Genomic DNA, 23,942 nt, shown 5'->3' with positions numbered 1-23,942 from the left:
GCTGGTGAGTGGGCTGAGAATCAAACATCACATCCCCTCTCCCTTTGGTTGGCAACTGAGAGCCCACAATCTGGACATCCCTTTGAGAGGTTGACCATAGGCAATATAACAACTAGGGAGGATTTCCTTCTACCATCTCTTTGAAGGCAAATACTTTTATCACTGTTTTGCTGTGTTCTAATTAATCATATTATTTTAGTCTGTTTTGTTTTGTTGAAATTCACTATACATGAAAGTATGGGCAGCTATTTTGAAGAGAATGAGACACACTGCAGAAGCCATTAGTGACTTCCTATTCCATCCTAGTTTGTATACAAGCACTAGATCTGAGGGCACAGATAGCTATCCCAAAATTATCAGGATATAGCACAGTAATCATCTTTAATTTCCTATTAACTTAATCTGGATCCCTGTATAACTTATACTGTTATATCATGACTGATCTTAGTTAAATCTGATTTGTTTGATTGCTGCTTGTTATTAACAGATTTTATTCAAAACTGTTAGATTGATAGTATCAAGTCAGAGAGTATAGACAACTATACAGAAAATGACAATGATTCACTATGATACCCATTCTGATTTGATTACTACCATTTTGTAGTTCTACATTACCTACAAAGTTGTATTAATAATATTGTTATGTACTGATGTATTTAATTATACTTTATCTGATGATATAGGCAATTCTATTGATAATAACAAGAAACAACACAGTAACCATGGTAGAACTCCTTGCAAAGCAGTTTTATATGTCTTTTTAGTTTGAGGTGTCTATAGGAATATATTTTTTTCTGTCCTGCTTTTTTCTGTTTCTCCCTCTAATATAGAAAAGTTGGAAATACATGTTAAGACTCAAGCTTGCATAAAACCTACAAACAGTTTATGAGAACTGATCTTATGATGAAATGAACAAATGCTTTGAAGGAAAAAAAGGCAGTATAGTAGCCAGTGCTGATTCCGGAGTATCATGATGTGAAATCCAACAATACTGGTAATCTTTGTTCAGAGAGATTTTAGTCTGCTTTAGTTTATTTAATCTCAACATAAATGAAGATATGGATGAATGCGTACATGTTTAAGTGTATAGGATTGATAGCCATATTACTAAGTTTTTATTAGGTAGTTGAACAGAACTATTTGCAGTCTCCTTATTTGACTTCCCATTTATATGTTCCAATTTTGTATCTTGAACACTTATTTGTAAGAGGACAATATATAAATATCAACAAGTGATTTGTTACTGTTTTTCTCTTTGAAAATATGTACTGTTTTTACCCATTTTGTTTTGTCTTTCTTTAAATAATAAAAAGAAAAAGAAAAAAAAGTCACTAGTGACTTCTCTATTGTCTGGTTTGAAGACCTAAAACACCTTCCTCATTCTGTTCAGATCAGTTTTACACTATGTTGCTTTGTATGAATTCTTTGTATGTGAAGACATGGACAACTATTTGGAAGAAAACCAGAGACAATAGAATAGATAGTGAAGATCTCTGATCATGTAGCTTTGAAATTTGTATCTCTTACATTGCTTTCTTATGTCCTATTTTGTTCTGGTTTTTTTGTGTTTAATTTTATCCCCTTTAAATAAAAATATTCTATTTGCAGACAATGTGAACTTCAAACCTAAAATGATTAAAAGAGATAAAGAAGGTCACTACAGTGATAAAAGTATTTGCCTACAAGAAGGTTAATGGAAAAATTGTGGAGGACCTGGAAAAAAATGGCAGCATTATAGGAAGCTGGATAGAGAACTTCTGTGGGGAAAACATCTCAGATGCTAGAATTTGACAACATGGAGAAGGCCAGACGATTGGAGAATGATTCTTATAAATCCAGGAGGAAACCAAAGGGAAAAATAAAATCAGGACAAGTAAGGAAAAGCACGAGTGGAAGGCTGAAGCTCAACACGCTCACTGAGACCTGTTCTGTACTGTGCTAGGTGCACCCTAGTTGCATGATCCAAAGTCATGCTGAAGCTGCTGCTGCTGATAATGGGAGTTGATGAGTCTTGGGCCCATAACTGGAGGATGTGACACAGTACACAGTGGAGCCAAGGTGGAGAGCTTTATTGGTGCTCAGTAAGACCCTAAGCAATACGGACAGGGCCAAAGTATCCCAGGACACACCTGTCTGAAGGAAACCAGAAAAATGAAAAGAGATAGATATAAAAAAAAAAAAAACCTCCAGCCACTAACCCTGGAAAAATATGCCCAGGAAAGGTAAATACAGAAGAGAACCAGTGCAGCAATCATGCAGTATAGACACAGCATCAGTGGACATGAAGAAACACGTTCATGACTTCATAGACAAATTTAAAACTGTGTTTCTGATCCAGTGAGGCAAGATATAAAAAGATTAATTAAAGAAATGATAAGCCCATAACTTCAGAGCTCCGGCCATGGTGGGATGCAGGCAGCTTATTCACCCACCCTCTTGGCAAGCACCATGGCAAGAGCCAGGAAAAGAACCAGCGCAGCCAAGATATGGCCATGGTGGGACTCAGACAGCTTTTTCACCCATCCCTCTTGGTAAGCACCTGTGGCAAGGGCCAGGAGACCCAGAACTCCCAAGATCCAGCCATGGTGGGATTCAGGCAGCTTATTTATCCACCCTCTTTGTAAGCACCTGCAGCATGGGCCAGGAGAAGAACCAGAACTCCCGAGATCCAGCCATAGTGGGACTCAGGCAGCTTATTCACTCACCCTCTTGGTAAGTGCCTGCAGCATGGGTCTGGAGGAAAACCATTACCTGTGAGCCTACTACCACCCAGGCTGAAAAATCAAGTACCCTTCCCCCACCCGCCTCCTCCCCCCATAGCTACTAGGGATAGATGTCTCAGCATCTCTTGGGAGGATGATCATATGCAGAATAGCAAATATGGGGAATTTCCTTCTATCTTCTGTTTGAAGGCATAGGTTGTTTTCACTGTTTTGTTATGTTTCTTTTGTTCTATTTAGTATTCTCAATTGGTTTTATAATGTTCTATTTTTGGTTAGATTTTGCTATACAAAATTGACTGGACAACTACTGTGAATTTCATGAGATATACCATAGTACATATTACTACTATCCCAGTATCCTACTGTGAAATCCAGTACCAATTTCACTGCATTGTCTCGATTGACTTTGTTCTGTCTTGTGCTGTTGCATTTTTATTACTTTCAAAATAAAATTTAAAAAAAAGAAATGATAAGCCCCTCCTAAGAGAACACAGATGGGAGAACAGAGGGCCAAAAAGGAAGAGAAACCTTTGATGAAGAATATAAACAAAACCTACAATACATGAAACAGGTCCAAAGAGATTGCCAGGAAACTAAAAACTCCATTGAAAGCTGTCAAAAGGCCTTGACAGAATCCAAAGTTTGCCTTTCAAAACTTGGAGAGAGATTTATGATGGGTGATCATGAAAGAAAAGATCTCAAGACTGCAGCCCTTCCAGGGAAAGAACTATCAGTGTCTCCTGAGATCCGTGCCATGTTGGAACTTAGGACACTGGGAAACCAAGCAAAAAGCTCGCCTCCCTAGTAAGTGGTGGTGGTGTGGCAGACTGAGACCCTTCCAGGGGGAGAACCACCAGTGTCTCAGATCCGTACCATATTGGAACTTATGAAGCTGGGAAGCCAAGCATATTCCTCCCCTCCCTGATAAGTGGCTGCAGTGTGGCACACTGCGGCCCTTGCAGGGGGAGAACCACCAGTGTCTCCTGAGATCTGTGCCATATTGAAACTTAGGATGCTGTGAAGCCAAACAAGCACCTCCCTCCTTGGTAAGTGGCTGCAGTGTGGCAGACTCTGATCCTTCCAGGAAGAGAACCACCAGTGTCTCATGAGATCTGCGCCATGTTGGAACTTATGAAGCTGGGAAACCAAGCAAGCAGGTCCCCTCCCTGGTAAGTGGCTGCAGTGTGGCAGACTCTGGCCCTTCGAGGGGGAAAACCACCAGCAGCTCCTGAGATCTGTGTCATGTTGGAACTTAGGACACTGGGAAACCAAGCAAGCAGTTCCCCTCCCTGGTAAGTGGTGATGGTATGGCCAACTGCAGCCCTTCCAGGGAGAGAATCACCAGTGTCTCCTGAGATCTGCACCATGTTGTAACTTAGGACACTGGGAAACCAAGCAAGCAGCTCCCCTCCCTGGTAAGTGGCTGCAGTGTGGCAGACTAGAGCCCCCCAGAGAGAGAGCCACCAGTATATTCTGAGATCCACACCGTGTTGAAACTTATGAAGCTGGGAAACCAAGCAACCAGCCTGCCTCCCTGCTAAGCAATAGTGAACCTACTGGTGCACAGCCTGGAGTCAAACATCCCACTTCCCCTACCTCCCCTTCTTCTGTCCCCCCATTAGCATATGGGAACCAGAAATCTGAGCATCTCCTGGGAGCTTGACCATAACAAATAAGGGGATTTCCTTCTACCTTCTCTTTGAAGGCAAATAGTTTTATTATTGGTTGCTCTATTCTGATTAATGGTACTGCTCTATTCAATATTGTTTTGATAAGTTCTATAATGTTCTGTATTTCATTTTATTTTGATACATGTGATTTAAAGAACAACTATTGTAAAGATAATGAAATATACTGTGATACCTATTACTGTTATCCTGGTAACCTGCTGTTAAGTTCTGTACCAATTTCACTGTACAATCTTAGTTGGCTTTATTCTGTCTTGATCTGTTGTATTTTACTACTTTGAAAATAAAATTTTAAAAAAAGAAAGAAAAGATTTCTTAAAAATAACAAGGAACCAGGAAGAAACAATTCAAAGGCTAGAGGACGACAAGAAGATTTATAACTTAAGAATAAAAAACATGAGCGAAAAAGCAGAAATAACCACAAAAGAACTACAAAGACTATTCACAGATATAATTAAGGAAAACTTAGCAAGCATAGGAAAAAGAAATGATATCCAGATAAATGAGGCATACAGAACTCCAGCCACCTACAACCAAAACAGATCTACACCCAGACATATAATAATCAAGATTCCAGAAATCTACCACAAGAACAGAATATTAAAAGCAGCCAGAGAAAAGAAGCAGATTACCTACAAAGGAAAAATTATCAAAATAATGACAGACTTTTCAACACAAACTCTCAAATTGAGAAGAGCCTGGGGGGAAATAGTCCAAGCCTGAAAGAAAATAACTTCCAATCAAGACTGATGTACTCAGAAAAACTCTCTCTCAAAACTAATGGAGAACCAAGATATTTCCAACACAAGGAGGTACTGTGGGAGTTCATGGCCACCAACCCAACCCTACAAAAAATACTGAAGAAAATTTCAGAAAGAGAGAGGAAAAAATACCAGGATTCCAGTAACAGTGGCAGACAGGTCTCAATGAACAGGGCAGACAGTGAAATGAAGGAGAAAAGTGGACAAATAATAGCAAAAGAATAGAATAGGAGAGATGAGTCAGAGACAGTAAGCTATAATCTTTAATATAGATAGCCTTGATACACTAACAAAAAAGAAACAGAGGCAGAATAGATTAGGAGACAGGATCCATTGAGATGCTCTGAATAAGAAATACACTCAACCTGAAAGAGGATTAATAAACTGAGAGTCAAAGATGAGAAAACAATGCTATATGTGACAGGAAACCAGAGAGAAATAGGGACAACTCATCCAGCAGCCACAGATAGGTTGGAAAGTTATGATACTTTTGTGTAGTGTAGAACTACACAACTGGAAGGAAGGAAAACCTTGTGACTTTAGTAAGTAAAGGAGTACAGCTCAAGATCAAGCTCAGGAGTAAAAAGTTTCAGCAACATTCAGATAGATAACAAGTTGACCCCTTAGTCTAAAAACTAAAGGAGCTAGTGGGACCCAAAATATACAAAGCATCCTGAGAAGGGGAAAGGTGAGGAATTGCCTAAAAAAGGAAGGCAAAGGACATTGTTAAAAGTGTATCAAGATTTAGAAGCCACAGTAGTCTTATTGCTCTGTTTAGTTTGATTATATTTTGTTCCAGTCTGTCTACTCAAATGAGATTTGAGGACACAGACAGCTAGCCCAAAAATTGCAGGTTATACCATGGTAACTATCTTTAATTTCCTATTAACTTAAGCTGAAACCCTGTATTCCTTAGATTGTCTTACTATGACTGATCTTATTTGAAGCTAGTTTGTTAGACTGCTATTTTTCCTTGACTAATTTTGTTTAAATTGGTATGCTTGATAGTATCAAGTCTAAGAGTAGAGGCAACCACTCTGAAGATGACAAGATGTAAGAGATATCCATTCCGGTTTTGATTGTTAACTGCTTTCAAGTCCTACAATGTCTTCAAAGTTGTGTTTATATAAAAATAGCTATGTAATGCTATGCTTAACTATATAATGCCTGATGATGTGGACAATTCTATTGAAAATAAAAAGAGAAAGCATACTAACTACTGTAGATCACCTAATATTGTGGTCCTATATGTCTTTTTCATTTCAAGTTTTTCTAGGAATTTGTTTTGTTGTCTTATTTTGATCTGTTTTTCCCTAAAATACAGAATGGATAGATACACATGTAGGGATTCACACTTGGGAAGAATTTCTAAACTATTTATGTGAACAGATTATATAATACACAATGTAATGAACAGATACTCTGAAGAAGAAGAGACACTAAGCAACCCAATGCTAATTCTGTAGCATTATGATATAAAATCTAGCAATACTATTATTCTCTGTTCAGAGTGATATTAGTCTAGTCTCCTATGTTTAATTTCAGCATACATAAAGACAGCTACTATGAAGAGAATGAGCGACATTATGGTAGTCATTATAGACTTCCCCAAAATCAGGTCTTGAAGACCTAAAGAGCCATTATCATCATGTAATGATTTGATTACTTCTATAATGTTCAGTATATATTCAATGTGTGTGAAAATGGGGACAATTATTTGGAAGAAAACTAGAGACAATAAGATAGACAGTGAAGATCTCCAATGGTCTTGCTTTGAAATCTGTTTCTTTAAATTGTTTCCTTATGAACTGTTATGCTCTGGTTTTTTGTCATGTTTAATCTTACCCTTTTTAAGATAAAAACAAGTATGTAGAAATTATAACCATATTACTAAGTTCTTGTTGGATCGATGAGCAGAACTGTTTGCAGTGTCATTATTTTAATGTCACATTGTATGCTTTAATTTTGTTACTTGAACAACTATTTCTAGGATGACAATATGTAACTTACCAACTAGTGATTTCTCACTGTTTATTTTTCTGAAATTCTGTTATTATTTCTACCCTTTTTTCTGTTCTTTTTTCCTCTTTAAAAAAGTCAGTGAAGACATAACAGAACTGAATCATGTCTGTGAGCAATTTGACTTAGTAGATGTTTACAGTGTTCCAACCAACCACATCAGAATATACATTCTTCTCAGCTGCATATGGTACATTCTCCAAAATAGACCATATATTATCCCATAAAGGATTCTTAAGTAAAGGCCAAGGTATTGAAATTATCCCATGCATAATATTTGACTGTAGCACACTTAAATTGGAAATTAATGGCAAAAAGGATTGCAAAACCTGCATAAATACATGGAAATTAAATAACAAACTTTTGAGCAACCAGTGAGCTACAGAAGAAATTTAAAAAGAAATAAAGCAATACCTACAATTCAGTGAAAATGCAGAAACAACATACTGCAATCTGTGGGATGCAATGAAAGTGATCTTAAGAGGGAAATATATCTCAATAAATTGCAATATCAAGAAAACAGAATGAGCACAAATAAACAACTTTAATGTTTCATCTCAAGCTTCTAGAAAGATTTTAAAAAGTTAATAAAAAAAACCCAAACCTCATAGAAGAAACTATAAAGATTAGAGCAGAAATCAATGCAATTGAAACTAAAGAAATGCAAAGAATTAATGAATCAAACAGCTGATTTTTTGAGAGAATAAACTAAATTGGCAAACCTCTAGTTAACCTTATCAAGAAAAAGAAAGAAAAACCCCAAATTCATGCAATAAGGGCTTAAAAGTGGGAAATTACTACAGATCCTATGGAAATTCAAAAGATCATGAATACCTAGTTTGAAAATCTCTACTTACATATGGTGCAAAGCACAGAGGAAATGGACAGATTTCTAGAAACTTATGGCAGTTTCAATACCTTTGCATTTACTTAAGAATGTTTTATGGGATAATATATGGTCTATTTTGGAGAATGTCCCATATGCAACTGAGAAGAATGTGTATTCTTTGTGGTTGGTTGGAACACTATAAAAGCTCAACCACAGGATATAGCAATACTGAATAATCCAATGTTAGCTATTGAAATTGAAAACATAATTAAAAACTTATGAACAAAAAAAAGCCCAGGTTCTAATGAATTCACAGTTGAATTCACAAGAAATTTAGAGAAGATTTGATGCTGATAGTCCTTACACTCTTCAATGAAATTGAAATGGAAGAACCTCCCTAAATCATTCCTGGGCACAAATATTACTTTGATACTAAAACCACAGAAAGACTCAACCAAAAAGGAGAACTATAGGCCAGTCTCACTAATGAACACTGATGCAAAGATTCTCAATAAAGTAGTGGCAAATACAATACAGCAAATCATCAAGAAGATTATAGATCATGACCAATTGGGATTCATTCCAGGAATGAAAGGTTGGTTTAACATATGTAAATCAATAAATATAATACACCACATCAACAGAGCCAAAAACAAAAACCACATGATCATCTCAATAGATGCAGAAAAAGCATCTGATAAAGTCCAACGCATATTCATGATTAAAAACCCTTCAGAAACTTGTAATACATAGTGTCTACCTCAATCTCATAAAGGCCATCTATGACAAAACAACTGCCAGCATTATGCTAAATGAACAAAAACTGAAAGCTTTTACACTAAAATCAGGAACAAGACAAGGATGTCTATTATCACCACTCCTATTCAATACAGTTCTGGAAACACTAGCCGGGGCAATCAGACATGAGAGAGAAATAAAAGAAATAAAGATAGGAAAGGAAGAAGTGAAACTATAATTATTTGCAGATGACATAATACTCTATATAGAAGACCCGAAAAACTCCATTAAAAGACTACTAGAGGTAATAAATAAATTCAGCAGTGTAGCTAGTCAATGCTCAAAAATCAACAGCATTCCTGGACCCAAACAAAATCTCACTGAGAGAGAAATTATGGAAATATCATCTTTCACAATAGCATCTAAAAAATGAAATACTTAGAAATCAACCTAAGAATGTAAAAGACCTATATGCTAAAAATTATGCTACACTAAAAAAGATTGAAGAGGATATTAGAAAATGGAATGATATTCCTTCCTCTTGGCTAAGAAGAACCAAAGGCCATACTCCCAAAACTGTTATACAGATTTAATGCAATCCCAATCAAAATACCACTGACATACCTCACAGATATAGAGAAAACATCACAAAAATTCATTTGGAAACAGAAGAAACCTAGAATAGCAAAGGCAATTCTGGGGAACAAAGGCGAGGCAGGAGAAATCTCAATTCCTGACCTGAAACTATACTACAAAGCCACAGTGATAAAAACAGCATGGTACTGGTAAAGAAATAGATCTGAGGATCAGTGGAACATATTAGAAGATGCAAGCACAACTACAAAGACACTCAGCCACCTGAAATTTGACAAAGGGGCTAAACATGTTCACTGGAAGAAAAATGACCTGTTTAATAAATGGTGCCACAAAAACTGGCTTTCTACATGCCAAAGACTAAAACTGGACCCAAGTCTCTCACCATGCAACAATCTAAAATCAAAACAGATCAAAGATATAAATAATAAAACAGAAAAACTAAATCTGCTGGATGAAATAATAGGTAGAATTCTTGAAGACGCTGATATAGACGCTGATATGAAAAAATTTGAATCATATAGGAACTATCATAAAGAATCAGTGACTGGGATCTTATCTTATTAAAAAGTTTTGCACAAGTGGTGTTTACAACTAATTGATCACAACCAGTTACAGATTTCTTTGTTCCTTCTCCACTCCCACTGCTTCACTTGACTAGCCTAAAAAAATAAAAATAAAAGTTTTGCACAGCAAGAGAAATTACCAACAAATTGAAAATACAACCCGTCATGTGGAAGAAATTTTCACCGGCTGTTGCTCAGACAAAAGACTACAATCTAGAGACTGAGAATATAACAGAATGGCACAAAGTGACTTGTTGGCAAATGTTAGATTTTGAGTTGATATCTGACAAAAAATCTGGGATATATAAAGAAATTAAAAAATTCACACACCCCAAATTTAAGGGCCATTTTATAAAATGGGCAACTTATTTGTCTTTTTCCTTTTTATCGGTACCAGAAATCGAACTCATGACTGCCTGCTTGCAAGGCAGGTGCTTATGCCGCTGAGCTAAATCCCCAGCCCCTAAAATGGGTAACTTAAATGAAGACACTTTTCAGATAAAAAAGTAGAAATGACATATAAATATATGAAAAAATGTTTACCATCATTGGTCATTTGAGAAGTGCAAATTTAAACAATACCAAGATTCCATCTTGCCCCAGAAAGAATTGCTGTCAAAGTTTGTGGGGAAAAAGGAAACATTCTCCATTGTTGGTGGGAGTGTAAACTGATGCAACCACTGTGGAAATCAGTATGGAGATTCCACAAAAACTAGGATTAGAAGATACATTCAATCCAGCTATTCCACTTCTTTGTGTCTTCCATAGATAATTTAAAAGATCATATCACAGCAATATATGCACATCCATCTGTATAGTGGCAGTGTTTGTAATAGCTAAATATTGAAAACAACCCAAATGGCCATCAACTGATGAATAGATAAAAATGTGATATTTTTATACAATGAAGTACTACTCTATCTTAAAGAAAGGTAAACTTGAAACATTTTTAGCTAAATAAATGTACTTTAAGATCATGCTCTTAAGTGAAAAAAGTCAGACATGCATGTGTAAATACTATACTGTTTCTCCAGGGCAGGAAACTAAAAGTGCAAATAAGTACTATAATGTGTAGTAAATATTATGGAAGAGAAAGAAAACGTTCAAATAGGAAGGGGAACTTTGTGGAGGACAGAAGGAAGGGGAAAAGAAAGCTACAAGAAAAGAAGAAAAAATAGAAACAAAGATTTTGTAAATAAAGAGGGAAAAAGTGTTTAAGGAAGGGTAGGGGAATGTGAAAAAGAATCAAGTTATATCATGTACAGATAGAAACTTCGTGGCTGGGCGTGGTGGCTCACATCTGTAATCCCTGCAGGCTGGAGGCTAAGGCAGGAGGATAGTTGTGAGTTCAAGACCAGCCTGGGTTACAAAGTGAGCTCAAGGTCAGTCTGCACTGCATAGTGAGACTCTTTGTCTCAAAAAGGAAAAGAAAGAAATTCCCTATGATGAATCATACCTAAAATGTACCAATAAAATAAATAAATAAATACAGATTGATCAAAAATTCTATATTTTTGTAGGGAGTGGCATAGCCACCGGATGGCCGCTACCACATCCTGCCCTCCTGAGGGCTTCCGGTGTGTCAGCCTACATTTCCCATGATCCTCCTTTACTCACGTCACGGCCTGTGCACCCCTTCCCCCACCCGGGCTCTTCTGCCTATCAATGTATATACAATGTAGTTCTCTTTCGCTTTCACTTCATGATCATTCACGTATTTCCTGATAGTTCGATAGGTCTGCGGCATATGAGGAAATCCAAGCTTGCCTATCCAACAGTGCCACATCCCCTCAGAGTCTATATAGCTTTAAACACTTTTTTAATAAACGGGACTTGATTGGAACCACTCAACTTGTCCTCATCTCTCTTTCCTCTTGCCCAGCCCCCCAGCCCCCGTTCTCTCTCCAGGCGAGGCTCACAGATTGATCCGCAGGCCAGATCATATTTTTGTTAATTTTTATAAGATAAAATAACAGAAAACATAAAATTGCTTCATTGGTTGAAATAACACCTGCCTGACTCAGTACAGAAATAACGCACCAGCAGAGTGATGCTTGTGCTAACCTAATAAGTGGTTAATAAACACAGTATCGATGTAAGAAATGCCTAAGAATCAATAGTTTCTAACAGATGACAGAAGCAGGAAAATAGCTGGATTCAAACTCACTATAAAAATATCAACCACATTTGGTTTACATTATGTTTTGTCAATCAATTTAATTTATTTTACTTTTTTTAGTTTCTTAAATTAAAATATAAAACCATATGCTTTTAGTTTGTACATGTGCTTTGAAGTATATATATATGTCATAAATTATTAGATTTACCTAATTATTAAATTAATTATCTCATATATTTGTCATTATTGAGGGTGATAGCAACTAAATTACATTTTTGGACAATCAGTCATCATTAACTATAGCCATGTTGCAGTACAATGTGTCTCTGGAAATTTATTTCTCTTAAGTGCAATTATGTGTCCTGTGACTAACATTTCATTATCACCTCTCAAACATTCCAGACTCTGATAACTATTATTACTCTCTGCTTTTAGTGTATTGATTTGTTTAGGTTTCTTTGAAAAGCAAAATTTATATAGAAAATGTGAGCTCTAAAAGATACTTGTAACAATAAAAAACAAATAGATGAAAATAATTCCAAGGCGAAAAAAAATTTTTAAATATGCAATATTTTACTAATGGACATTAAATAAGACCTAAATAAATGGCAAGTATATTGTGTTTTTAATACATGTACAGACTTCCCAGAGATTTCAATTTTTAGCTGATAGTTTTATAAATTTAATGCCAATCTTGGCACTTTGTGTTATATTAGAAGCATACTTTTAAGTATATATGAAAAGGCAATGGGGAAAGAATATTTGATTTGATTTGATAGAAAATAAAAATTAGAATGCTTGCCTTACTAAATATCAAGGTTATAATATAGAGCTACAATAGTTAAAGTGATACGCTACTTCAGTAGAGAGAAAATTAATACCAACTCTACTCTCACCAATATCAAGATGTCATTCAGGAAGGAAGCACTGAATACTTCATTGATTATAATTTGGCATTTTCTGGAAAGCATGATACAATAAGTAATGCTGAAGCTATTGCTTATCCAAATAAAAAAATGAGGCAAAACTGGATTATAGTATGCTCAAGTACCATTCAAAAGCATTTAAGCCTGAACCATGAAAGACAAAATGATTAAAAATTTTAGATAAAAATAACTTTATGGTGTTTGAGAGTTAAATACACATGCACATAGTTTGCAGCTGTGCGTCGAGACACATGCCTACACATGTAGTCCCAACAACCCAAAGGCTGAGGCAGGAAAACTGACACAAGTTCTAGCACAGTCTGTGCTAGAGGATGAAAGTGAGGCTGAGGGTGAGGGTGAGGGTGAGCGTGAGGGTTAGGGTTAGGGTTAGGGTTAGGGTTAGGGTTAATTTTAATCTTTGACTTATTACAGTATTATAAGTACTGACATAACAGGGAAAAGATGTTACTCTACAAATGAGTTTCCCCAAAGTCCTCAGCATATCTTTGTTCCTCGGGCTGTAGATAAAGAGGTTCATCATTGGTGTCACTACAGTTTACATCACTGAGGCTATTGCACTCTTTCTGATGGACTGAGGGCCTGCAGAAATGAGACACACTGCAAAACCTGTGCCATAAAACAGAGAAATGACTATTAGATGTGACATACAAGTAGAGAAGGCTTTATACTTTCCACCAGTGGATAGAATTTTCATGATGAAGGAGACAATTTGAGTGTAAGAGAAAATTATCCCAGAGAGAGGGACAGCGCCCAACACACCTACCACCAAATACAGCAGAATGCTATTGATGAAGATATCAGAACAGGCAAGCTTGAGAATATGTTCCAGTTGACAGAAAAAGTGAGGAATCTCCAGGGTTGTGCAGAAGGACGGCTGCAGTACCACTGAAGTGTGGACCATAGCATTGAGGACACTGATCAGTAGGGAAAGCAGAACTAGCAGCCAGTAGCATTTGGAGTTCATGATGACACTGTACATCAAAGGGTGGCAGATGGCCACAACCAGTCATAGGCCATTATCATCAGGAGCATATCATCCATACTCCCAAAAATGATAAAAAGAGACATCTGTGTCGTGCAGCTCACATAGGAGATGACTAGGTGTGAGTAGAGATGTCCAGTCATCTTTGGGACTGTGGTGGTGATGAAACAGAGGTGAACCAGAGACAGGTTGGAGAGGAAGAAGCATATGGGGTATGGAGGTGGGAGTCAGACCTGAAGGCCAGGATGATGAGCAGGCTCCCCAGCACTGTGAGCAAGTACATGAACAGGAACAGCCCAAGGATGAGGAGCTGCAGGTGTGGATCATCTGACAACCCCAGGACAATAAATTTTGCAGTATCTGGAATATTTTCTGGTTTCATATTATGGATGGGTCTAGTAGCAAAAAATGATAGGAAAATAAATTCTAGAAAAGTCATCTGAATTTTGTCTATGTTTTGAGACCAAAATAGGTTTTTCTCAGGATTATTTTTCTCCCCTATCCTTTCCTTGCTTGTATTTCCCTCAACACTTCTTTTCCCACCTACTCCCTATCCCAAATTCTTACTTATTTTTTAAATGTTTAGTTAACCTTTTAGAATTAGACATTTTTATGAGGTACACCATTATGTTTTGATTCATCTATGCAGTATATAATGATCAAATCAGGGTAATCAGGACATACATACCTTCCATATTTATCACTTATTTAGGGGAAAAGCATTCAAAATCCCATTTTCTTAAATACATGAAGAAACGTTCAACATCACTGGTCGTTCGAGAAATCCAAATTAAAACAGCATTGAAATTTCATCTCACTCTAGAAAGAATGGCTGCCATGAAGAAATCAACTGATAACAAATGTTGGTGAGGCTGCAAGGGATAAAGGACCACTGCTCCTTGGTTGGTGGGAGTGTAGACTGGTGCAACCACTATGGAAATCAGTATATAGATTTCTCAGAAGACTGGGATTGGAAGTTCCATTCAATCCAGCTATTCCCTTCCTGGGTATTTTCCCAGAAAAACTGAAAACGTCATATCACAGTGATATATGTGCACTCATGTTCATAGCAGCACAATTTGTAATAGCTAAATCTTGGAAACAACAGAAATGCCCACCAACCACAGAGTGGATAAAAAAGATGTGGTATTTTTATATAATGGAATATTACTCAGCTATAAAAAGGATGATATTGAGGCCTTCATAGGCAAATGGAGACAACTTGAGGCTATCCTCATTAGTGAAATAAATAAGAATCATATTTATAAATATCACATTGTGTGTCTAGTATAAAAAGTAATAAGAAATGTAGGAGTAATAAAACCCAAAATGTGCAATTGCTTTTGTAAAAAATAGAGGAAAAGAAAAGAAAGTGCTCTAAAGAACATTACTGCATGTATGTTTAAGTGTATAGGATTGATAACCATATTACTAAGTTTTTGTTGCATAGTTGAACAGAGCAGTTTGCAGTCTTACTGTTTGAATGTCCATTTTGTATGCTTCACTTTTGTAACTGGTTTTTGTGTGTGTGTGTGTGTGTGTCTTTTTTTCCTTTTTTTCCGTACTGGGGATCGAACTCATGACTGCCTGCTTGCAAGGCAGGCACTTATGCCGCTGAGCTAAATCCCCAGTCCCCTTTGTAACTGTTTTGTAAGAGGACAATATGTAATTATCAAATAGTAATTTCTTACTGTTTTTTTGAAATTATGTATTATTTCCACCCTTTTTCTGTTTTTTTCTTTAAATTAAAAAACATTTTTAAAATAAATTTGAAAAAACATTTTCTAGCCATTGTATATTCTTATCCACAATTGAAATGCATAATTCATTGTTGCTAACTATATTTCCTGGGTTTTTCTTTTCTATCTATTCTTTGAGAAATATAGTTATGGAGAATAAAATAGGAAACATCAGTGTGTTTTCAAAGGTTTCTGTCACAACACCAACTGACAAAAATTTAGAAAAGAGCTACATTGCCTTGTGGTTTTCAGGTTCCAGTCCTCAGCATATTGTTCCCATTGCTGTGGGTTAGTGGTCGTGCATCACAGCAGGAGACCATAGCAGAGCACTACAGCTCACCTCACAAATAAGAAGTGATAGAAAAAGACAGAAAGAAGCTACGGTCACAAAATTCCATGTAGGGAAGCCCCTAAGTGCCATGTTGGTCCTGATGAGGTTCCACCTCTCAGAGCCTCCATCACCTTAAAATAACACTGGGCAGCGGACCAAGTCTTCAGTCCTTGGGCCATTCTGGGGTATCCCAGAACCAAGCTGTACTAATTACTCTGTTCTTTAAGAGGTCTTCAGAAAAATCATTCTAGAATAAAAGTTTTAAGGGTTACAATTTGGGAAAACACAGTTTTGGAGACAAATCCTCCCTGTTTTACATTTTTGTGACTGAAGGTTGGAGCACAGCTATTTCTTCACGTGTTTAGGGACTTAACTCAGTGGAGTAGGTAGTTAGACAAACAGGGAAAATGGCAGCAGGCCTATAGGGGAAAATTCTAGAAAACTTGTGGTCTAGGTTTCCTGAGTTTCTAGTCCTCAGGTTTCCTGAGATGAGCACATCAAACCCTCTTTGTATATTTCCCCTCTCATTCAGTCTTACACCCTTTATTTTTACAGTAACACTAGTGGCACAGATCCCAGTTTCAACTGTGGTCACTTTGCCAGACCACTCAAACTTTTTTTGCGTGCATCCATATCATAGTTTTAACCCCCTACATAGGCTCTGGCCACCATGCTGGCTCTGATCAAATCTCCATAGGTTCAGAAACTACCTCTGCTGACACAAAGATGGAAGCTCACAGTCTGGGAAAAGAAATCCTACTATCACCCCTGAGCACATCTCCAAAATCTAGGAAATCAAAAGAAAAACCAGCCCGCAACTCATTGCCATCTCTGATTCTGTCCCGCCTTGCCACTCTTGAAGGTATATCGTCATTATTGAAAATTATCCTTTCTAGGTCTAACTACCTACAACTCTCCCAAGTGTACATCCTTATTCACGAAAGTTAGCCTTGTCTGATGTACACTGAGTCTGTCCTGAAAACATGCTTTTTTTGTTGTTTTTGTTTTTTTTTTAAAATTTTTGTTTTTATCGGTACCAGGGATCGAACTCACGACCTTACACTTGCAAGGTAGGCGCTTATGCTGTTGAGCTAAATCCCCAGCCCTTGAAAATATGCTTTTTAAACATCACTTCTTTCGGACCGCACGTCCCTCTCTGTGGCCTCCTCTCAAATCTTCCTGTGGAGAATCCAAGAGACAAGATTACCACAAAACACAAAGCAGTCCCCAAACCAGGATGATGCTAACTCATAGGTAATACTGCAGCACTTGTCCGGTATGTTCAAGGTCCCAAGTTCACTAACCAATATTAATAGTAATTTACTATAAAAATAAATTGAAATTCTAGCAAAAAAATTGTCAGCAATTATTATGACTATAAAATGCCATAATAAAAATACCAAGTTGTTTTTAGTAGTACTCAAAGACAAGCATTGTATCATCAAAAAACTGGGGATTTAAAGGCATTTGATATATTTTACTTCATTACAGTTCATTTTCTCAAGTTAACCTCTCCTTTGTGGCTAACTTTATACATATTCATTATAATTCATTCCCCCAGAATTTATGGGCCAATGTATAGGACCAAGAATTCACACTGTGAGGAGGAGTCACAAGGAAAACAGCACTTTGGCACACTTTTACGTTTTGATGGTTTTTTGTGTAATACTGGAAGACTAAGATATTAAAAGTATACCAGAAGGAATATTCCTAAATGAAGTAAGAATTTGCTAAATGGAAATAATATGTTGGCTCCTGGAGAAGGCCCAGAAGTATGCATGATTTCCTTGACTTACATTCTCTTCTGTTTATAATGAAAAAAATTAATTCCACTTTAATATTTAACTCCCATAAAGCTAAGATTTCTATTAAAAGAAAATTCTGTGAAGATGTATTGTATGCACATTCTTGTAAGTAAATCTGATTATCTTGAAAAAAGAAGACATTGTTTCTGAAGACTGAAATTAAAAATAGTTCTCAGTTAAAAAGAAAAAGAAAACACAAAGAATTGGTAAGTGTTGACAATGCCATAGCACCTACCTGCTTTTCTTAAGCAATTGCAGCATCAGTGTCTGAGGATAAAACATAGAACCACAGTGTGTGTGGCTCAATGATGTGATGAACCAACCTCACATGAGCTCTCTGCTTTATCAGTTTTGTTCCTGAGCAGGAGTTGAATTTTTCTGGTGAAAGACAAATGACCATGAGAGCACCAATCATTTAAAAATAAGATTTGAAGGGCCAGGGATTTAGTTCAGTGGCATAAGCACCTGCTTGGTGAGTGCGTGGCAGTGAGTTTGACCCCGGTACCACAAAACTAAATAAATAAATGAGACTTGGATTTGAAGGGTTACAGATTCACTCATGGATTTGCCATGGGTCTGTGGCTCAGGAGATCCCTGAAGTTCTCTGAGCAGACTCAACCTTCTCACTGTGTAACAAACAGGAAGTGCTGCAAAAATACACAAGGCTGTGGCAGAGCGGAGAAGTCGATGAAAAGCACTTACTCTTAGGAACAAAAATGACGGTTCCAGTCAGTTTTGTGTTCAGTTATGGGCAGACCTGGATGCTTAGGAAGGAAAGTGAGAGAAAGGACATGAGAATGGAGGTGTTTGCCTCAGGGATCATGTGTCAGAGCTGAGTGAAACAGGGCTGTGTTCAAATTCCCAGTGGGAACCTAAGCAAGGTAAGGCAGTAAAGAACCTAAACAAACGTTAACACAGGAATAGGTAAATTGTGTCAGAGCCATCTATGCCATTTAATACTGTTTATACTATTAATACTGTTTATACTATTAATACTGTTTACACTATTTTAATGTGATTTTATCATATAACATTCTAAATGTTCATCATACTTTTTTTTTTTTTTTTTTTTTTTACTACTGGACTCTAAGCTCGGGGCTTTTGCAGTGAGCTACACTCCCAGCCCTTTTGAAAAAATTGTTTGAGCCAAAGTCTCATTAAGTCCCAAAGTGCTCAGGCTAGGCTCAAGCTTGGGACCCTTCTGCCTGCCAAGAGTGCTAGAATAATAGGCCTGTGCCACCAGTCTGGCCATACTAAATGCTTACATGTTCAAAATGAGTAAGTCCTACACATCCAAAATTGAGTTGAGAAATGGTGAATAGCAACTTACACAATGATAGCTATAATAGTATGAACTTTATATAAACAACTCTTAAATAAGTAATGCTTGGGGGCTGGGGATTTAGCTCAATGGCGTAAGTGCCTGCCTTACAAGCAGGCAGTCGTGAGTTCGATTCCCGGTACTGGTAAAAACGAAAAAAAAAGTAATGCTTTTTCCTAGCTATATTTCAAGCATTCTGAAAGCTGCACACTAACAATGAAGAACTTTCTTATTCACCAGCATGACTGAATTCAAATTCAAATATGTGCTGCACTTGTTTCAATTTTTGAACAAAAACTTCAGATATCATTTGAAGCTCAATGTATTTCTCTCCATTTAAGCTCTTAGAACTAAGCGTGACAATGAACTCAGTTATTTTATGTGAGTCATGATATACACATAAACATTCTATAATTAAGTAACATTCTGTGTTATATTGGAAGGGAATTGATAATTTTAAATAGAAGCCTGCCAGAATGCCTTGAAGACCAAGCAGATGTGTTGGAACAAACGATAATAGAACACTCCTTTCACTGTGTACGTTTGTCTAATAACTGACCTTACAATGTTCCTTTGCAGAACCCCTATCTTTACTGCCTTTGTATAACTAATGGCCTTGCAATGTAATAAAACATTTCTTCCTCTGTATGCCCCATCTGTATAATTGATAGCCTTATAATGTAGCCAGAAATGTCCTAAACCCCTTAACAACTCAAGGTGTCACCCAACCCTCCAATCATAATGAACCAAATCTTCCTTTTTTTTTTTTTTTTTTTGGTATCAGGGATTGAACCCATGACCTCATTCTTGTTGGGCAGATACTGTGCCGCTAAGTGATCTCCCTGGCCCACAAATCTACTTTTATACCTCCCCATTTACCTTCCCCATAGAACTTCTGAAACCCTGCCTAGCAGGGCTGACTCTTTCAGTAGAAATTCCAATCAAGCCCATCAGTGAAATAAACTCCCTCCTTAAACTCCTTGGTGTCTTTTCTTTGTGTTCAGTCTGCTTTCCATAATATGTTCATATTTCTTACAAGTGATACCATACTGTGCTTTCAATTCAGTACCTGTAATTTTGCAGAGGGGCGTGCTTACCACTATTCTATATTTATCAATATTGATTCAAACAGGTTTGTATTCATGTGAACAGACATTCATACAGCCCCAGGCATTTGAGTTTTTTCTTTGGTACCTTCATTTGTAGCAATAAAGTTAAGCTTAGTATGGTAAAACATCACAAAATTTCAAGTTGATTCTCCCCAAAAAAGACAAACAGCAGAACAAGAATAAAAAGGAATTGTGTTTCATGCACAATATATTAAAAATAGTACCATTTGAAAATATCAAAAGTATCTGAAACTGGTAAGAGACTGGTTCCAGAAGATGGTCTCACAATTGAGTATTTTAATGCAAAATGTGTTTATTACTTAGTCCAAAATATTTCATAATCAAGTTTAAGATCAACCTGGGCTACAAAGTGAGCCCTGGTCCAGCCTAAAATGCATAGCAAAACTTGTCTCAAAAAGACAAAAAAAAAAAAAAAATCATAGTGTTTTGTTTGGGGTTTTAAAAGACAGAAAGCAGACGTACAGATTAGTGATCACCACGGGTTCTACCTCCCCTCCTGATGTTCACAGTCCAGTGTGCTGGGTGCAGACTGTTAGAGATGTATTCCGTACCTAAGAGTAGCTCAGAATACAGTGCTCTCACTGCAAATAAATGATAGCTGTGTGTGGTGAGGGATATGCTAATAAAGAAAAGCAATTTACACAAAGAAACTATTCAGGCTTCTTTATTATACAATGTATACATATAGTCAGTGATAACACTGTATCTTATAAATATGTATAATTGTTATGTATCAATTGATAATCTTATAGCCATGCAGAAAACTAAACAAACCCAGGGCAAGGGCTTTACCTTTGAGCTGCACTCACAGCTCTCAATGTTTCCCACCATAAAATTTTTTAAATAGGGGGCTGGGGATTTAGCTCAGCAGCATAAGCGCCTGCCTTGCAAGCAGGCAGTCCTAAATTCGATCCCTGGTACCGATAAAAACGAAAAAGACAAAAAAAAATTTTTTTTTAAATAGGAATAAGACCTAAGTTCTGTAAGGATAAAATCTGGAAATGAGATGACATAAATCAAGGAGCTGAAATGATTATAACCAACTCTCATTATCAAAACAATAAAAGAAGCCAGACAATTATAGAACACTTTTTGCAGGGTATCATCTATACTTAGGAAAAGGAAGAGTCTCTGGAATTTGGGAGACAGAGTAAGAACTGGACATAATAAAAGTTGTTTGCTCTTACTTCAGAGGCTGTGCGTAGTTTGGGCTTGTTGCATTTATCAATAATACTATCTGTGAAATGAAAAAAGTAAGTTGATTGCTAAGTATCTGAAAATAAAAAATAAATATTTTAAGAAAGTCAGTCACCATAAAACCACTTTCTCAGCAACCCTGCACAAACACCTGTCAGAAAACACACATCAGAATCTGCATCCAGAGATGATATATCTGTATGGGAGCTTGTTGTCTGTTGGCTCATGTAGGGTGCAGTTTCCACTTTCCATCTTTATCCAGAAAATATATGACAAGTTCTTTTTTGGTGTCTTCAAGGTAGTTTAAAGTTTGGGCAACAAATGCTGCAAAGTATTGAAAAGTCTTTCATGTCTGTTCTGTCTTTGCTTATTTTTTTTTTTTTCATCTCTCCTTCTCTCTCGTGTCCCTCTCTCCCCTCTTTTTCTCTCCCTCCCGCTATCTTTGTGTTTCTTGGAGACATTAAAAGGTAAGAGAAAGGTTAGTTGATTTAACAATAAAACTCCAAACTAATTTGTATTTGCAGTTTCAGTGGACCACAGGGTTTTATTTTCAAAGCTCCTTCTTAGCTAGAGGGATGCTGACATCTATTCCCCAGGACAACTCAAATCTTCAAGGCACACAGAGCAGTGATGTCCTGATCCTGAGTCAAAGCACAACTCATTCTCCCCTATCATGTTTCGCTTTACCTCTGGAAGGTCTGTCTGACCTCAAGGGAGTTCAAGGCATTCTTCTGAAACAGTATCCCAGCTTATTATTATCACTAAAGCACTGGAGAACCAGAGCCTCATAGGACCCCAAAGAGACAGAGTGAAAGATGTACACAATGTGTCTTGGGACCAAGTCCAAACTGTCACTTTTGGAAATGCTTTTCTTTTTACAATTAAAGTCCCTTTATGAATGAGGCCAGAGCTGTCAAGGAAGAAGTGATAAATAAAACTAATTAATTAATTTCCTAGAGAAGTTTTCAGGGGTTACCAGAAAAGTGGACACCAAGTTAACATACTTGCAGGAAGTATTGGCCCAGACCTGAAATTCCAATATTCAGAAGACTGAGGCAGATAGTACACTCTGAGATCAAATTCAAGGCCCGCCTGGGCTACATAGTAAAACTTTGTTAAAATATTGTTAAAGAGATGACAAAACAAAACAAACAAAAAAATAAGGAGCGCTAACTATAAAGGAAACAAATGGCCAACTGATTGTATCTCCCATTAAGTATACAGCAACTCATTGCACAAATTCTGCAACATTTCTGTAAATCTAAGATGAATGCAAAATTAGATTTTAAAATTAAAAAAGCCAAAACAGGCATGGTGGCACACGCTTGTAATTTCAGTGATGAGGAGTCTGGAAGACAAAAGGACTGAAAGGGGGATTAAAAGGTCAAGGCCAGTCTACATAGCAAGTTCATGGCAAGTAATGAAAATCTGCCTTGAAAAAAACAAAGAGCAAATTAAAACAAAATATATACACAATTACATATGGGTCAACAGGGCCAAAAAAAGCAACAGATTATAGAATACATTGGCTAGATAGTTTGAGAGCAAATTTGTCACATCTATTTTAGAAAATGTTTGACAGTGTAGAATAGATGTCATATTACCTCAAACTTCCACTCTTAAATATACATCCAACAAAAATACGTCCAGGGGACATGCACAAGCTGCCCGTTGTAGTACTAACTATAAAATATTCAACTATAAACAACTCAAAAGATATTTCATAACTATCATGTCATGTTGAAGAAGAGATTCCACACAAATTATTATAAGTGATATCAAGAGTACATGTACAGTAAATGCAAATTTTCCAATCATTATCATGCTTCAAATGTGCCAGTGTGATTGCAATAAAGTGTATTATAATAAAGCTATTTTGAAGACTTGAATGTGTTGAGCATGGTTATATGCATACACCTGTAATCACAGCATCAGGAGGCTGAGGCAGGAGGATCACCAGTTCACAGCCACCTGAGGAAACATAGCAATTCCAAGGCTGGCATGGCAATCTAGTGAGCCTTAGTCTCCAGATTGGAAACTGAGTGAGGTGGGCTCACTGAATCTGCAGACAATCTACTTTCTAGTGGCAAGAATCAGGAAGTGAGTCATAGAAAGGAGCCATTAAGGAAGGGGCTGGGAATTTAGCTCAGTGGCATAAGGGCTTGCTTTGCAAGTGCGCAGTTGTAACTTTGATCTCTGGTACCAATAAAAAAAAAAAGAGCCATTAAGGATTGGATGATGGTTATCTAAATGATCTCTTTTGACCAGTAAGTGGTGGTTCACACAGATGTTTTACCAAGTGTAAAATCAAGCAGTTATACATTTCTCAGCCTCCTCAGTACTGAGATCACAAGTGTGTGCCACCATGCCTGGTTTAGCTTTTTTAACTTTAAAATTTAATTTTGAACGCATTATAGAGTGTCTTAGTTACTTTTTACTCGTTGCTGAGACAA

The 23,942-nt window shown here is 36.9% G+C and overlaps 1 pseudogene; it reads right to left on the bottom strand.

The window, feature by feature from the left end:
- Positions 1 to 1,968: 1,968 nt before the first annotated feature.
- On the bottom strand, positions 1,969 to 14,348 carry LOC106026944 (olfactory receptor 7G3-like; annotated as a pseudogene).
- Between the last annotated feature and the right edge of the window lie 9,594 nt (positions 14,349 to 23,942).

The sequence above is a fragment of the Cavia porcellus genome, unplaced genomic scaffold (genome assembly GCF_034190915.1).
Source record: "Cavia porcellus strain 051 isolate PalLab524CR breed Dunkin Hartley unplaced genomic scaffold, mCavPor4.1 scaffold_17, whole genome shotgun sequence".
Classification (NCBI taxonomy): domain Eukaryota; kingdom Metazoa; phylum Chordata; class Mammalia; order Rodentia; family Caviidae; genus Cavia; species Cavia porcellus.
This window is presented reverse-complemented; position numbering and strand designations above follow the sequence as displayed.